Here is an 18,144-nt window from a genome sequence, read left to right as displayed (position 1 = left end):
GAAAAGAAACATTCATGGGCAAATTTATCTCGACGTCATCAAACAGTCTTTCTAAGAAAAAAAATGTAGAGAATCTTCAGTTGATTGTTGTAATAATTTTGCAAAATTCAATGAAAACTTTTCCACTTTAGTTTTATCATAAATTATACTACTAGTACTGAGATCGACTGGAGTACACAGGTATTGAAGTAAAATAAAAGGTTTTCGTGACTGCAGTAAGGAGAGATTAGACTACTGTTAGCGAAATTATAAGAAATTAACTAATGTTCTATGCACAGATGGCAAGAAATTTAACATTATTTATTTGTAATGAACATGTGTGGAATTGGAAAAAGGAAACCAGTAACAGGGTAGGTAATTTCTTGTTTGCGTAGGTATAACGTATCGTGTCTTTATATAAATATTAAAAAAAAAGTATATAAAAATTTTATTTTATTTAAGATTACCTTTGTTGAAGAAACAGCTGTCTTGCCGAGCATAACCATTACTAAAATTTTTCATTCAATATTTTCCTCAGCAAAATATTTTTAATATAAATTGTTCTGATCAATGCACAATATGTCTTCCTAATTACCTGCTATCTCAACTAAAATTTGAATTCTAATTTGAAAATGAAAAGAAGTCATTTTTTAACTAACAAAAATGCTCTCGAGAAAATTATAAACATTTTTATTTAAAATATGAAAATAGAAAGCACAGCATTGAAATTTTAAGAGCTCCAACAGAATAGTTTCGGAATCTGTGTAATAATTAATTCGATTATTCAATAACAATTCGTCTGATTTTACAAAATATTCATTTCACTAAAAATAACGCACTAAGAAAGCAATCATCAAGTGATAAGGATATTAATGCGTGCATATGTCTGATTTTATTACAATAAAGAGCAGCAATCTTTACAAATGGAAGCACATTAAAAATGTTCATTATTGCTTACATGTGAAGTTAAATTCAAAATAAAAGTTCAAGAAACTACAAAACCTATATTAAAGGCATAATTTAACTGAAAATTTACACATTTTAAAGGAAAAAATGAGTAACTTCATACCTTTATCATTATCACATCTATTTTCACTATTTTACTGTCTACATTCAGTCTCATTTCTCGGAATGTTTTCTCATATTAATTTCCTCCAATCTCTCCGATCATGTGATCAGCGCAGGTAGCACTGGGTTAATACTCATCCATATTATTATATATATGAACAAGACCTGTATTCAGAAATAATTTATTTGGAAAGATCACGAATTTTTATTAATATAGAAAATGGTATCAATCAACGTTATTTAATAATCTGCTTAACTACGCATGCGCGTATGCCTGAAAAAATCCACGAATCCAGCAGACCAATCGCAGTTAACAATGTAGATAAAAGATTTGCCTACATGAACACATTATTTCGGGTAGGGAACAAATGAACATTTCATGATAAAAAGCAATTACGTAACTGTAGCTACATTAAGCACTAATAGTTAATGAGTTAGGAATATCTTTCTTTTAAATTTCCTTTATCTACATAAGCAAATTGTAGCCTCAAAAAAAGTTAATTGAGCTTAAACGTTGCTTCATTTTTAAACCTGAAAAATTTTACATCATGTAAGTATAAAAGGATTTAAAAATAGAAAAGTATAATATAAAGAATTTGAAAAATGAATGAGAGACTAAAACAATTTAAAATTTTATAATTGTGTATGTTATAAATTAAATCACTTAAAAACAAGTATAAGGTGAAATTTTGGTAAAAAAAAACTTGACCTTCTTATAATATCATGAAAGTATAAAAGGATTTAAAAATAGAAAAGTATAATATAAAGAATTTGAAAAATGAATGAGAGACTAAAACAATTTAAAATTTTATAGTTGTATATGTTATAAATTAAATCACTTAAAAACCAGTATAAGGTGAAATTTTGGTAAAAAAAAACTTGACCTTCTTATAATATCATGTAAGTATAAAAGGATTTAAAAATAGAAAAGTATAATATAAAGAATTTGAAAAATGAATGAGAGACTAAAACAATTTAAAATTTTATAATTGTGTATGTTATAAATTAAATCACTTAAAAACAAGTATAAGGTGAAATTTTGGTAAAAAAAAACTTGACCTTCTTATAATATCATGAAAGTATAAAAGGATTTAAAAATAGAAAAGTATAATATAAAGAATTTGAAAAATGAATGAGAGACTAAAACAATTTAAAATTTTATAGTTGTATATGTTATAAATTAAATCACTTAAAAACCAGTATAAGGTGAAATTTTGGTAAAAAAAAACTTGACCTTCTTATAATATCATGAAAGTATAAAAGGATTTAAAAATAGAAAAGTATAATATAAAGAATTTGAAAAATGAATGAGAGACTAAAACAATTTAAAATTTTATAGTTGTATATGTTATAAATTAAATCACTTAAAAACCAGTATAAGGTGAAATTTTGGTAAAAAAAAACTTGACCTTCTTATAATATCATGTAAGTATAAAAGGATTTAAAAATAGAAAAGTATAATATAAAGAATTTGAAAAATGAATGAGAGACTAAAACAATTTAAAATTTTATAATTGTGTATGTTATAAATTAAATCACTTAAAAACCAGTATAAGGTGAAATTTTGGTAAAAAAAAAACTTGACCTTCTTATAATATCATTAAAAATCAGAAACGACAGCATTGAAAGAATTTTATAAAGTAAATATAGGTAAAGCGTGAATGATTTCGAAAATAACAATAACCAAGACAAAATAAAATGAAAACCAAACTAATTACAAATTACTATCCCATATTGTAAAGTTTACTTTTTGTGGAGCTTTGCTTTTTCTTGAACACTTTATACGTCCAGAATATTTCTCTTTACGCAAGGAAATTTTACTTTCTTATTGAAATATCTAAAAAAAAGAATTGTTTCTAAATTCAGTTGAAAACAACAATTTTCAAGTCATATTACTAACAATTGTCTAAAAAACATTCGAATTTACGAGCAAAGGCACACTTTTTGCAATTTACAAATTGAATACACAAAAATTAAAATTAATATTCTGCACAAATGCTTCAGTTGTCCGGTAGAAAATACCGATTCACGTCTTGTATTTAAAAATATATATTTTATATTCTAAAATACTGAAAAAGTAAATTAATGCTCATATGTTATTTTCCTTTCATAGCCGTTTTTAATAATTCTTAGAAAAATGATTAGTTTAAATGCTGAAATGAAAATCAATACAAAATTCACACAAAGAATTTCTATTTCAAATTTTTTATATTTATTTTGCATCCTAGTGATCTTAAAAACAAAGTCAAATTTTAAAATAAAACAAATTCTTCATAAATATCTATTTTCTAAAGTGCTAAATAATCTTTCTTTTTTCATTCTTAAATCAGGCTATCGATATAGCATTCAGCAGTCACATTATCGATTGAATACATTCACAACCGTTCAATGATTCACAGCACGTTTCTTCAAACCCAAATTCGAATTCTTCGGCAGTGTCTTCGTAACTGTAACCTCAAATATCTTTAAGTGACGTCATTTTGTCTTTTATTTATTATTCAGAGTGAATCTTGTAGCCGCATGACATGCTTAGTTTCTTTTTTCCTAAAAGTAGCTCTCAGATTTCTAGAAAAAACGGAATACATTAGGTTTATTGATTCAATTTTTCTCTTCGAACGTAGCTTACGATCAGCATTCTGAATCCCATTCAAAACAATGTTCCTGTTTATTCTTTTCTATGTTTACTTTCATTTGGTGGCGTAGATAAATAAGTATATTTGGAGTAAGGTTGTATATTTCTTTAAGAATTCCGAAAATATTAGAAAAGTTAGAATTTTTGTTTTGAAATTTTATTTCTTTGTTTATTTTTTGAACAAAGTTTTTGTTGAATTCGAATAATTTACTAAGATATGTTTGTTTTTACACGTTGTTTAAGAATTTACTTTTTCTAGGTAAAAGATAAAGAGTTTAGAATTTTCATATTATATCTAAAAATCGGTGAAAGAAAATAAATCTTTGAATTTTATATCATGATTGGCAGAATATGGGTAATAATCCTTGGATAATATGGGTAATTCCAATTCTTCTTATTATTAAAAGGTACGAATTGATAAATATGGGTGTAAAACTTGCTTTTAATAACCTGAACTCTCCGAGATATGGTCCTTCATAACAGTTGGTCTTGGAAATAGATTATCGAAAGCATTTTAGGCAATAAAAAAAAAGGAAATGAAATTATTAACCAGATTGAATTTCTTGTTACTTTTATTGTATCTAATGTCACTAAAGGAAGCCAAATATATTTTAATTTGAAATTTAACCCATAACTGGAGGTATGATTTTCCTCACGCCGACAGAGACATATAGTCAAAATGACTCCATTATTATTTTTGTTTTTTGTCTTTTGTAAAAAGCATTTTGAAAACAAAATACATTCTGGAAATCATGTAATTATCAAAAATAATAATATTATAAATGTGAAATGTTATAACATTAAATGTTGGAAAGATGTTATGAGAAAAATCTAAACAATTTTTAATGAGTATTTACGTGGTTTACATACTACGGAATTACACTAATATTAATAATTTAAAACAACAATGAAGAATACAATATATTTAAATATTATTTTAAGAATATTAATTTATTCTTTTTGCATAATTCAAAGTAAAAGCAGTTTCAGAGACATGGAGTCAATGACAGTAACAAAAAAAACTTCGAAAAAAATAATTCGGTTATACGCATGCGTTTATACTTAGATTTTTGCCAACATACTGTTGAAAGAAAAATTTGAAAGTACTGAGGAGATGATTGTATTCATGGACAAAATACCACGTGATAATCCAATCTAATGCGCGTGATAATCCCATCTTCCCATTGCGGGTTAAGTATTTATTTTATGATTCATCTTTCGCTACAATTTGAAATTAAAGTTATCAAAAACATATGCGTAGAGTTTTAAAAAGTTTCTGGAAAACGCAATAAATATTTATTTTTTCCGTTTATATACAGAGAATAGATTACCAAAATTTCATATAAAGAGAGTGAAATGATGTTATAAAATATATTAATTTATGAAACACATATTGAGTTAAGCATTATGTATTTAAAAATTGATATGGTGATTATATAAACATGTTATGAGCTTAATTCTCTGTTATATATTTTGTGTATTCTGATCTTTTATTTTTTTCATCATTCCCTTTTTACATTATCTTTTGTGTGCAGAAAGCAATATAAGTTGTTTTTATTTCAAGAGATAAATCAGAAACATATTACCTTAATTTTTGTCTTAAATTATACAATATTTCTGTACTAAATTATTTGTCAAGTTTCAATCCAATATTATGAAAATTTCAGCAATGCTGTTTAAAAAAATACAAAAAATGAGTGACCTATGTGTGCTTGAATGTGTGTGTTATGAGTGCAATGAAGTTAAAAATATTGCAAAAATAAATTAAATTATATGCTTAAAAATTGTAATAGACAGTGTTCAAAACATATCAACATTTGGTGCAGTTCTGAAAAAATAAAATATTTTTCAAACTTTTGATATTTGCCTTTGAAATTGTTATATTTAAGCTACTCAATGTATTCTTTAAACACCACAAAAATATGAAATTTCATAAAGATTTGATTATTCTAATAATGTTTTCAATGATTACTTAGCATTTAAATTTATAGAAATAATCGATAATTTGTTTCGAGCTGTATTATTATTAATTTTTACATAATATCGATTTAAGTATTATTAATGATTTATATATACATTATTTTTTTAATTTTAAAAAGAAAGCAATATTTCAAGCTATATTTTATAGAGTCTACATTTTATAGATATAAATATATCCATGAAATAAAATCACAACAGCATTTAAATATATATTTACGAAGTTCTTTTCTGTAAGAAATAGTAATAACTTTATATTTCGTCTAAAACTCTTTTTGTCTCATCTGTGATGCATCCTGCATCAACTAAGTAGATGAAAATTTTTGAATCTTACGAAAACTATTCCAAATGTGCAGAAAAAAATACACTTCAGTAACTATATGATAAAAAAATATAACAAATTCTTCACTAAACACAAATGATGTATCAGTATGTATCAGTGATGTATCACTAACACAATATCAGTCAGATCATTCTTTTTCCCTTTTGAACTTTCCAAGAGTTCAACAAATAGCAGTACATTTTCACTCGTGGCACATTTTCAGTCTCTAAAGTTCGTCTAAAGTAATCGAAGAAGCATTTGATATATTAAAGTTATTATTTTTAATTGCAGTTAAAAATTGATTCTTTAATATGTAAATTAAAAATTCTAAACCATAAAAAAGATTAACACTTTTTCTTCGAATTTTTATAAGATTATGTAACATTAAATGTGGGATCACGTTTGATTAAATTTGTCAAGAAAATTTCCAAAAGTTTTAGTAATATGATTATATATTAGAGTTCAAACAAAAAAATAAGGTAATAAATGCCTAATTTTTAATGAAAGGCGCCTTTACTTATAGAATGTTAAAAAGATCAACTAGTAAACTGCATTACAAATTTTTAATATAAAAAAAAGTTGCAGACATATCTAAAAAAGGCAACCAGCTTAATCAAATATTAATACTTTTTAGTTAGAAAGAAATAAGTAAAACATAGTAGTATTTTATCATAGTATTATTTAATGGAATTTTAAAAAATGGCAAGTAAAAAAACTAACATAACAGGCTCTTGATCTTTTACATTCTCTCTTTTAAGCACTTGAACTACACTACAATATGTATTTCATGAAAGAGAAATTCTGAAATATTATAAATTAAATGCTCATTCATCCACCGTATACAGCGGTTTTACTCACGTATTGCTTAGAAACAATATTCATTTGGGTGAATGTATTTTTAATAAAATATAATACTTAAAGTTCTAAAAACGTAGTGAAATATTATATTTGATAATTCTGTTAGAACATTAAATGTATATCTAGAAATCGTTTCTCAATCAGGATATCACATATGCTTCTGAAATTGTTTTTAATTTTCTAATGACGGAAAATAAATTCTGCTTTTTAAATCGAACCACTAATAGCTCTTTTGTCATCACATGGCTCAATTTTTCAAAAGAAAAGAAAATTTGTAGCTCAGCCATTTCAAATAGAAAGAAAACTTTAAAGCAAGTTTCTTGAAATCAGCATATTATTCCTGGATGTTACAAAAATTAAAAAAAAAAAAAAAAAAGGAATCCCATTTTTTTTTTTTTTTTTTTAAACTTGAAAGGTCTTAACTTGAATAAACATGTCCAACTCATTTACTACTAACATAAAATTACTTTAAAATTCAAAATAACTTGCCTCAGTTGCAGAACAAGGATAATATACGAGTATTTCCTATTCAATCAGCTAGAAGGCACTATTTAATTCCCCGCCAAAAAATAATTTCTCACTGAAGATTTATGCAGGTTTGTATTCTCTAGTTTTGATATGTATTAAGTATTTAACTCTTTCCCATGATAAATATTAATTAAATATTATAAATATAGTAATAATTTTTCATGATAACTAATAATTGCCAAGTTTTTAAAATCAACAAAATTATTTTTTAATTATTTGTGGTTACTTATTCGAAAAAACTGGCTTAGCAATCACTTTAAAATATGACAAAGAATAAATTAGTTTTATTTGGAACTCCTTTTTTTAATTTTCATATAAAATGATGGAGGGGTAATTTAAAAAATATTTTAATTCGAAGGGTAAAATCTTTAAAACAGTTTCATTGGATTCTTAATACAGATTTAATCAATTCGAAATTTCATCATTTTTCCATTGTCTTCTTAAATATAACTTAATCAATACAAGCTTCCATGAAAATAATAAATTTCATTTCCTATTCATTAAATTTATCATATCTCTGATTTAAAAAAAATAAATAATTCTTTTTAAACAGAGTCTACTTAAACAAATTGAATTTTTTTTTGTAATAAAAGCCCCTTTTCCTCACGAACATGAACTTCAAAATTAATTCCCGGTTATTAAGGACATTGAATTCTCATGATATTTGAAGATCATATTGCTTTCTCATCTGATAAGTTATTTATCAGATAAGGAAATAAAGCGATTCATATGATAAAAAATATTTCCATTTGCCTCTAATTTTTTTTTTACTATCATTTCTTGAACTGACTTCAAAACAGATTAATTTAAATCCATTAAGTAGAACAGACGGTATTTGCAAATGTTTTAACTGCTGAAATGTAAAGTGATGTAAGGCATATTTTCTTTGTTGTCCGAAACTTAACACACCACAAAATGTATATCAAAGGAAAAGAAACAACATGTCTTATTCTTATATTTTTGGAATCTCTTGTGATTGAAATTTAACATGGTATTTAAATATATATATATTTTTTAAATTGGCTACAGTTATAATTTTTATTTTTTAAGTGAACTACATCACTTTTACTTTAACCCGTCCACTTATTTGAATTATTTAATGTGTTTTTTTCTGTTTTAGGTTTCAAATGATATTTTGATATTTATTTTCGAGAAAAAGAATAAAAAACCATTCATTTATATTATTTTCCTTTTCGAATACGGTTATGTTCTATGCTTACATTAAAATTTCAAATGGTTAATTTGATAGTAAATAAATAAGTTATTATGCAATTTGCATAATTTTTTTGATTTGTGAAATTTAAATCATACCAAATGATGTTTATCTTTTCATTCGAGTAGACAGCCAAGTAAACAGAATCACTACTGGAAGTTCAGTCTGAAAAAGGAAAGACAAAGTCTTTGTAAATATATTATGATATAAAAAATGATGACGTAGGCAGCACTGACTATAATAAAAACAAACGTTTTGGTAAACAAATAAATGAAGCACTGTTATCATTAGAGTCAGTGATGCTAATGATTCTGGATGAAAATGCTGCATTTTTTCAATGAAAACTTGAATTTGTCACTGGATTTATGGTCAGAGTTTACCTCTGATTTGGATTTCCAGCTGCTGCGAGTAGTACACTCAATCTGTCTTCAAATGTATAAAATCATGAGAAAAATATAGAATAGAATCTTCATTTCTCTAGGTTTATGGATTGTTCTTAAATAAGACTAATAAACTGAAAGGGAAAAAAATTAACTGGAGCGATAAGAATTAATAAATATGTAAAATGATTGTCAAGTACTTAATTAATTTAAGTAATCCCATTAGAATAAACAGAAATTTTAAATAAACTTTTATTTATTGGACCGAATTTTTTACAGTTTCAGCTTAGTACGTGATTTATAAAAAGAATATCTGTAATATCCATATCTGTTTTGCAGTGTTAGTCTTCAAAAGGGAAAAAATAATTCCGACTGTTATTATCTTCTTTCTATCTGCAATCGTAGAGGGACTAAACGCTTGTTGTAAATGTATTGTCCTGCAATTTCATATGACTTATATATGATTGCTGTTATTCAGAAAAAATTGATGAAAATTAAATTGCGATACATTAAATAAAGTTACAAACAAACATTGAACTAAATAAATATATTATCTCCTCTTTAAATTACATAAAATGTGTTCCAATAAATTGTGTTGTAAAAACGTTACTTAAGTTTGAAAAATTAATATATTTCAAGAATTTTCCACACTATTATTATCAGTTGAGAGCATGATGTTGTTTTGGTTTGAAGTATCATATACGCTTTTGAAATATCAATTTTTCGCCCTTAGAATTATTAGAAAATGATAAATACGGTTGTCACATTTGACCTTAGTCACGTATTGCCAATAAAAAATTATAGTTTGTCTCGAATGTATGCCATATACTCGATTCTCCTGTCTGGTTAATAAAGGGCATGGTCGTAAGAAGTTTTCCTCAGTAGAAGCACAGAGGAGAAAATGAGACTAGGCGCGAAAAAGTAAGGCGAGGTACCGAAATATATATGATTTTCTAAAAAAACTTTCAATTTTTCTAGCTTGCAAAAGGAATTTTGGAGTTCAAGCGATTTTAAGATTGACAAAAAACAAATACAAGCAAACAGCGCTTTTCAGAAAGTTGACGATGAAGCATTTGCCATCCGAACTGGGCTTTTTAAAGAACGCATTTTGTTAAAGTTACTCCTCCCTTTATTATTATCTCGTGAATAAAAATCAAAAATACAATGATCATAAAAGAAATTGTTTAAAGATGTTCACTCGACTTATTTGGAATTCTTTGCTAAATTACTTTACAAGATGGATAAATGCCATTCAACATTTAAAAAAAAGAAAAATGAACGAGCATAAGATCATAGTCTCAGTATTAAACAAGAAAACAAATAAAATAAAAAAAAATCACCCCATTAGTAGATTTGAAACTAATAGATCAACGAGTTATTAGCGAAACACTTTTCCGAAGTAAACCAAAAATAAACTTAATTCAATATGTCACAGTCGCCAATGCAGTGAAGAGTCACAGGAATCGAATGAATGTAAATTTGCTCCCCTGGGCTTAATTTGGCACAATAAAGTGAAGCTGCATAACGAATTAGACATTGCGTAATGGCGAATTAGAAAAATTCTCTTGGGTCAATTACCAACTTTTACCTTTATTAAAAAAAATACCTGCAAGCTTTTCTATGTATGGATTGTGTCTTGGAAAGTTTGTTGCTTTTCGTCGATCTGTTGGATTTTGGCAAGAGATAAATTGAAAACATGCATGAAGTTGAGAAATAATTTCGTATAATAGGTTGTTTCTGTTAACCCTTAACTGGGAAGGTGAAATTTTAGGACTTTAACTGGGGAGTGCGGTCTACGAGACCGCATTTTATTTTGACTCAAATTAAATTTTCTAATGATTTTTCTTAGATATTTTAGATAATCATTTCTTAGATAATGATTCTAAGATATTTTTCTTGATATATAGATATGTTTTAGAAATTTTTCAAAATATATTGTCATTGAAAAAAAGTAATTGCGTTTAAACATACATTTTCTTCTCAAATTACATGTTGCAATAAATAATATTCTTGAAAAAGCATATTACTTTTTAAATCAAATTTATTTTTACAGTATATGAAGGTACATAGAAGACAATATAATGTAAAATTCAACAATTATATGAAAAAAAAAATGACAATGAGTAAAATTGACCCTTTTTTATCGGCTTGTGTGATTTTCATAGCACGGTTTTCTAGGGCATTTTAAACATACAGGTTAAGAATTAGTATAAAAATCAATCTATAAATTATGTATATATATATATCTTGGTATATTAATATATTTTATAAATTTTTCAAAATACATTATCACTAGAAAAATTAATTATGTTCGAACATGCATATCAAAATCAGTTGAATGCGAACTCTCATCGAAAAATTCTTCTGTACAATTATCCTTATCACTAAAATCACTTTCTGCTTCATTTAAAAGTGTCTGGAGCACTGCTTCATAATAGGATCAGTAAACTGGATGATATTTCGGGGCCCAAGTGTTAGCGCACTCTGCGGAGCCTTGTTTATCACTGGAACCCTAACAGAGACCTGCGGTCTTAGAGACCGCGCTCGGAGAAATAACTGAATTATTTTAAAAAGCATCTGCTGAAATCGGTTGAAACAGTGCACGTGTATTGAATGTCATAAAACAGGAAGCTACAGGGTCAATCCATTCAATTGAGCTAAAAGTAGAATAGGGGTGACAAAAAATCCATCGCTAGCAGTCTCACAGACCGCACATCCCCAGTTAAGGGTTAATGTAAGAGCTTTACGAAATATTGTTTAATCTGAAAAAAAGAAATGAAATCTGCTACCGCAAATTTCATGCTATCATGTGAGAAAATTATTTTTTAAAGTCATTGTTTATCGTAAATAATTTAAGTCATTAACCAGTTCCAAACGGTTTGAAACAACAATCACGTGACTATCGGATTACGCATACGTCAATATTTAGAAAACAGAGGTTTTTGTTCCATCGCTAAAATTGCTCGAGCTCCAAAACTTTATCACAAAACCAGATTTTTTGAAACAAAAATCCAGTTTAAACTGGTTTGGAATGATTACTTGATTTATATTACTGCCTAGAAATTAGGTTAACACTTTAAATTTATAATAGGATGTATAATGAATGCATAATCTAATAAACGTCAGAATAATTGATCTAAGCACGTATTTCATGCATTATGTATTTAGAGTTTGATCAATTACATTCATATTTTTAACCACCATCTGAATCATTTTTATATTTTAAAAATAAATCACTTTAAACATAAAATAATGCATATTTGTTTCTGCTTACAATTATTTTTTTAGCGGGAATATAAATAAAAAAAATAACTTCAAAGAAAGATTGCAATAATATGAATGCTTTAAAGCTAAGTATAATGATATAGAATAAGATAAAAATTTCTCAAATTTTCATCTTATTTTAAACAATGTCACACAGATACGATAAATGAAGGTTATAGTAACCAATAACAGTATTAATTCGAATTCAATTTTACTACCATCGATATAAATGCACATAGTTCCCCGGTCTTTCAAGAATTTCCTGGAATTTTCCTGGAAACTAATTTCTAGAAAGAAATACAAAGAAACTCAAATTGCAAACAATTTTTTTTTGTGAAACTGCTTTCTGTCGGCTTGACTCTAAGTACTATCTACAGGGTGGTTATAATTCAAGTGTTTGAAGAACTGTAAAAGGAAAACTGCTTGGTGTATGTTGAAGAAATTTGGTATATGTTATATTTATAACACGGAGGAATAAATTACATAATACAAAAAAAAAAAAAAAAAAAAATAGTTCAAATTTTTGTCATAGGTGACGCTTTTTAATGACAATATTTTATACATTGTAATTATAACACTTTTCCTTGTTAAAATATGAAAGGCGTACTGTATTACAATATTTGTTCAATATTGGATCCTTCAAGTCCTATCAAATGCTTTAGACGCAAGACAGCGTGATCTACAGTAGCACCTAATGGTTCCTGCTGAATTTCTAGAACTTGTCTCGTAATGCTGCTTTTTAAAGCAACAGCAGAGTAGGTTTGTCCTTGTAGACGCGATCTCTTAAATATCCCCACAGCCAGAAATCGCAAGGATTCAAATCAGGTGAATGAGGTGGCCACGCATTTTGGAAGCATCTGCTAACTATACGATCCTCGCTAAAAGTTCGGCGAAGCAGTTGTGTAACACAATGAGAGGCGATTCTTCATCTTGCATGAATATTGTTGAATCGAGGCAGTTTCTGTCTTTCAAAGCAGGGATCATATTACTTTCTAAAATTTCAGTGTAACTAGTGCCTTTTACGGCGCAATGAACTAGCCCTGTTGGTGTAAGATTTTCGAAAAAAAAAAGGATTAATACGAAAGTCAGCAGTCATACCACACTAAACTGTAACAAACGCCGAATACAAGGATTTCCCAAAAAACAGTATGCGGGTTGGATGAGCCTCATACCCTACAGTTATAGGTATTGACTTGTCCGGATAAAGAAAAATGCGCTTCATAAGTGCACAAAATCTTTCGAATCCATGATTCGTCTTCACCAATTTTGGCAAGAATGAAGTTGGCAAAATCAATTCTTTGTTGTGGATTGCCTGGTTGCAAGAGCTGCAAAATTTTAATTTTATACGGATAGAGTCTCAAAATGTATCCCAAGACTTAGCGTACGGTCGCCCATGGTTGTGATAAAGTCCTCGCTACACTTCTAGCTTTTACAGGTCGCTGATCCACTGACCCTGAATCAATTGCTTCTCTAATCTCTTCCACAACTTCCTGATTCACCGATCTTCTTCCTCTAGTTCCAGGGAGCATTCCGAGTTCTCCTGTAGCTACAAATTTATTAATAAATTTCTTTAAGCTATTCACAGACATCGGTTCTTTTCTTAAATCTTTCTTTTCTTAAGAAGCCGCATTCTTTCAAAGCAGCACTATAATTGTATTCTTTTGGCAATAACATTTTACTAACAGAGTACATCCTACCTTCGACAAAGTAATGGCTATAGCTTAAAGATACATTATGACTTTTATCATCATAATGATTTTAAAATTGAAGTTGTATTCATTTTGATATAGTGCAGAACAAAAACAACATTATAATAATCTACACCGAGATCTATTGCAAGAAAACTAAAATTTTCTTATTGTGTAATTCATTTCCACATATTGTAAATATAACATATACCAAATTTCTTCAACATACTCCTTGTAGTTTTTCTTTTATAGTCCTTCAAACATTTGCACTTTAACTATAACCACCCCGTACTTTGCAGGCATACATTAGACCAGTATGATCACAAAAATAAAATTAAGTTTTTTTACAAAGTAATTTTATGTTTCTGACCCTTATAACTTGATTTTCCCTCAGGAAACAAATCCCTACATATGTCCTTTATTTTTTGTTTGCTTATCATTATATATAAACATTTATAATTTATTACAGATTTTAAAAGAATATGGGTACAACTATTAAATATTCAAACATTTATAATTTGAAATATTTTGTAATATAGACAAAAATATGTTCTTAACTGTTAGTAATGCAAATAAGTTTCGCCTTAGACCATAGAATACTTATAGTATTCATTTTTAATGCATTCATCCTTAATACATGCATTTATACTTAATACATTAAATTTCGTATATGACGTATTAATATAAATAGTTTCCCCCAGAAAAGGGTGTAATATTTCGTATTACATTGTAAATGCCTTCACAAAAAATGAAATTTGTAATTTCTAAAGGAAAGGCTCTTAAGAGTTTGGCACTTTTGAAGAGTTTGAAATCTAGTTCAAAGCATTTATAAATTTATCCACTTTTCATTTCCCATCATTTAATACATGTATTTATACTTAATACATTAAATGCAATCATTTCATATATGAAGCATTAATATGAACCAGTCTTTCCCCAGAAAAAGGTTTAATGCTTTGCATTACATTGTAAATGCCTTCATAAAAAATGAAATTTGTAATTCCCAAAGCAAAAGCACTTGAGAGTTTGGCACTTTTGAATAGTTTGAACTCTAGTTCAAAGCATTTATAATATTTATCTAATTTCCATTTCCCACCACTTAATACATGCATTTATACTTAATGCATTAAATGCAATCATCATACATAAAGCATTAATATAAACAGTTTTCCCTCAGAAAAATATTTAATGTTTCGTGTTTCATTGCAAATGCCTTCATAAAAAAAGAAATTTGTAATTTCCAAAGGAAAAGCATTTAAGAGTTTGGCACTTCTGAAGAGTTTGAAATCTAGTTCAAAGCAGATGACATTTTTTCATTCATTCTAAAATGTTGAATTTCCCAAGCAAAGTGGCAGTTGCACTTTAATGAGAATGTTTGCATCTTTACAGACTAAAATTTTCCAAACTTTTACTTTGTTAACTCTGATGAAGTTTATATTAAAATTTTTAAATTAGAATGTAGGCCTTGTGATAACTGATGGGAATTTATATCCATCAATTATCAGTGATTTTGAAGAAAGTTAAAATTATTTCAACTTTTATATATATTCAACTATCTCATTCTAAGAATTCTTTGATATGCTTAATATATTTATTTTTTTCCCTGCAAAGGTTTTTTTAATAATAAAAACTATTTATTTTATAAATTTCTTAAATATTTTCATTTCCCTTAGTTAAATTAATTAAAGTATTAATAAGATTTCCTTATTCGAAACAAACTAGTTCCTCTAATTTTTTGTCAAATTATTAATATTTAAGGACGGATTATGAAGATGGAATGTCGTGATAATAAAAATAATCATTAGTATAACAAAAATAATCATTAGTATGTTATGATTAAGTATAAAATGATATTAAAACAGAGAGGGAATCTTTTAATTTTTTTATGTTTACGAGGATTGTTCAAAGACAAGATGGTTTCATATTTTGATGTTTACCATCATAAATTAATAATGCAGCTTAAAAAAATGTAATAGTATCCCTCCTCAAGAAAGAATTTGTTATTTAGAATGAATTTTCTACTCATTTATTCTTATTTAAATGTATTATTGTGAACAAAATATTATATGCAAACTATTTATTTTTCTTAAGAATTTATTATTTATTTTATAAGCTTGAAATTTGATCTGACGTCATATGAGTTCACCATCTTGATTGTTTTCACTTTAAGTGGCTTCCCTTATTAAACAATTGTTAAAGATTATAATTTCGAATTTAATTATATATTTCAGAAATTCAAAATTAGAAATTTTCTTATTATGTAAATGAAAATTTAGCATTTAATGAAGGAAAAGAAAATAATATTTGAATTCACTTGTAAAACTTAGAAAGGAAAATTTATCACATGAATTAAATGATAAATTACATTTTCGGTACTTTCCTGGAACATTTCTCAGAGAAATGGGGTTAAAAACACAAAACATTAAATAAAGAATTTGGTTCTCACAAAGAAGTAATGGATTTTTGGTTCCGAGAAGCTTCAGCGGTTGATTTGTTGTCTTATTGTTCACTTTCTGGTTCCAAAATTAATGATAATTTCACTATTAAAATCTCATTTAAAGGTAATTATGTTTTAAGAGCATTAATGATGGAAAATTCTAGCTATAAGAAATATGCACATTGAAAAATTATAATACGTTGTTTTACATGCATATAACCGTAACATTTTGCCACTTTTTTTACCCTTTGTCTCATACACGATTTAATTTAAACTCAATTTACTGATTTCTGGGGAAGAAAAGGCAAACTACAACTTATGGAAACTTTTTCAGAACTCTTTTTTTTCATTAAAATTCTTTTCTTACAACTGTGGGCGTTATTTTGTTACACAAGCGAATTTACAAAGTTTCATATCATTTTTAAGGACAAAAAGAATATGATGTTCCAATATTTTGATAGTTACAGATATTTCATTTATAGTATTTTATCGATACTAAATGCTGATGCATCATCCATCATTAATACAATCTCACTTCATGCTATAGTATAGAACAGAAATCTATTACTGTAGACTCTTTGGGAAACTATATCAGTTAGAGAAGCAATTATTGGATTCTGAAAAATTATTCGTATGAAAGAAATGGTCAATTTTTCCATTTCAGCTGAGAAATAAACTACTCGTATAGTAGCATGTGATAATCCCCCCCCCCCTTCAGAAGCTAAAGTTTCCTTGATCATTACGTACTGTCGAATAGTTACTGCTTTACAGAAGCTCTAACAAGCATAATTGATAAGTACACTGAATTTAACAGAAGGTAGGAAAATAATTATACTCCTGGTTACATTTTCCCCAGATTCCTTTGTAATATACTATTTTTCAATGATGTCGCATGACAAGTTATAGGATTTAAATTCACTGAAATTTATAATGGGCCCATTATTCCGTCTGCAATAGATTAAAAGTTCACAGTTGTATGAACATAGTTCAAAACACTGAGAATTCAGCGAACATAAATGGTCACATTGGTAATAGGGACATATCGGTGCTAAGAGACCTATCAATATAACCCCTCTTACATGTAATAGTTGTTTGTATTGAAACAATGAATCGCTTATACAGAAATGTGCATCAGTTTTGAATGCATACCTCTTGCTATCAAATAAATGCCCATATGTCGTCTCTGCTTATATAGCATACAAGTAATAAATCACATTCAAATATTAGATTTAACGGCCCCGTTTTGCATCTGGTTGTTTCTGAAAGACCTCAGTGCCATAAAAAAATAAATAGAATGCACGGTTGAGGAAGACGTATTATAATTTAATAGTTTATTTCTTTGAACCAATCAGAGTACATTTGAAGTGCAAATTTAAAAATACATGAAATGGGTTTATATATATGTTAATTGCTAACTGCTTGTTCCTTCATTAAAATACCGATGAAAGAAGATGAAGGAACCGGAATTCAATTTATGCTATGTTGTGATAAATTTAGCACTGGTTTCGATTTGAAAAAAAAATTTCTTTCTGTAATTTAGTTTTTTAAATTAAAACAATTAAGAGATAGTTAAGCTATTTCGACGAATTCTTTTTTATAATTCTCAAAAGGAATGCAGACCAATAAATACCAATTTTTTTGAAAAACATATTATTGCCTCATCTCATTATTTCTGACAATAATAATTTGAATTTGTATTAGTAAAAATGTATAACGTATATATAGGGGGGATGAAATTAATAGCTCTATACAAGAAATATTTTTGAAGTACTAATACATTTGGCACAAATATAATTTA

At 27.1% G+C, this 18,144-nt stretch overlaps 1 long non-coding RNA gene across 1 annotated transcript in view; it reads right to left on the bottom strand.

Annotated features, from left to right (window-relative positions):
- Positions 1 to 3,291: 3,291 nt before the first annotated feature.
- The window catches only part of LOC129971040 (uncharacterized), a 133,874-nt gene continuing 119,021 nt past the window's right edge, over positions 3,292 to 18,144 (bottom strand). Inside the window, exons 2-3 of the long non-coding RNA XR_008784746.1 lie at positions 8,676 to 8,742; positions 3,292 to 3,612 (exon numbers count right to left, since the gene is read on the bottom strand). This is a non-coding gene — a long non-coding RNA (uncharacterized LOC129971040). The remainder of the gene's footprint in view (positions 3,613 to 8,675; positions 8,743 to 18,144) is intronic.

The sequence above is a fragment of the Argiope bruennichi genome, chromosome 6, assembly GCF_947563725.1.
Source record: "Argiope bruennichi chromosome 6, qqArgBrue1.1, whole genome shotgun sequence".
Taxonomy (NCBI): domain Eukaryota; kingdom Metazoa; phylum Arthropoda; class Arachnida; order Araneae; family Araneidae; genus Argiope; species Argiope bruennichi.
Note: the sequence above shows the minus strand (reverse complement) of the source record. Positions and strands in the feature narration are given on the sequence as shown.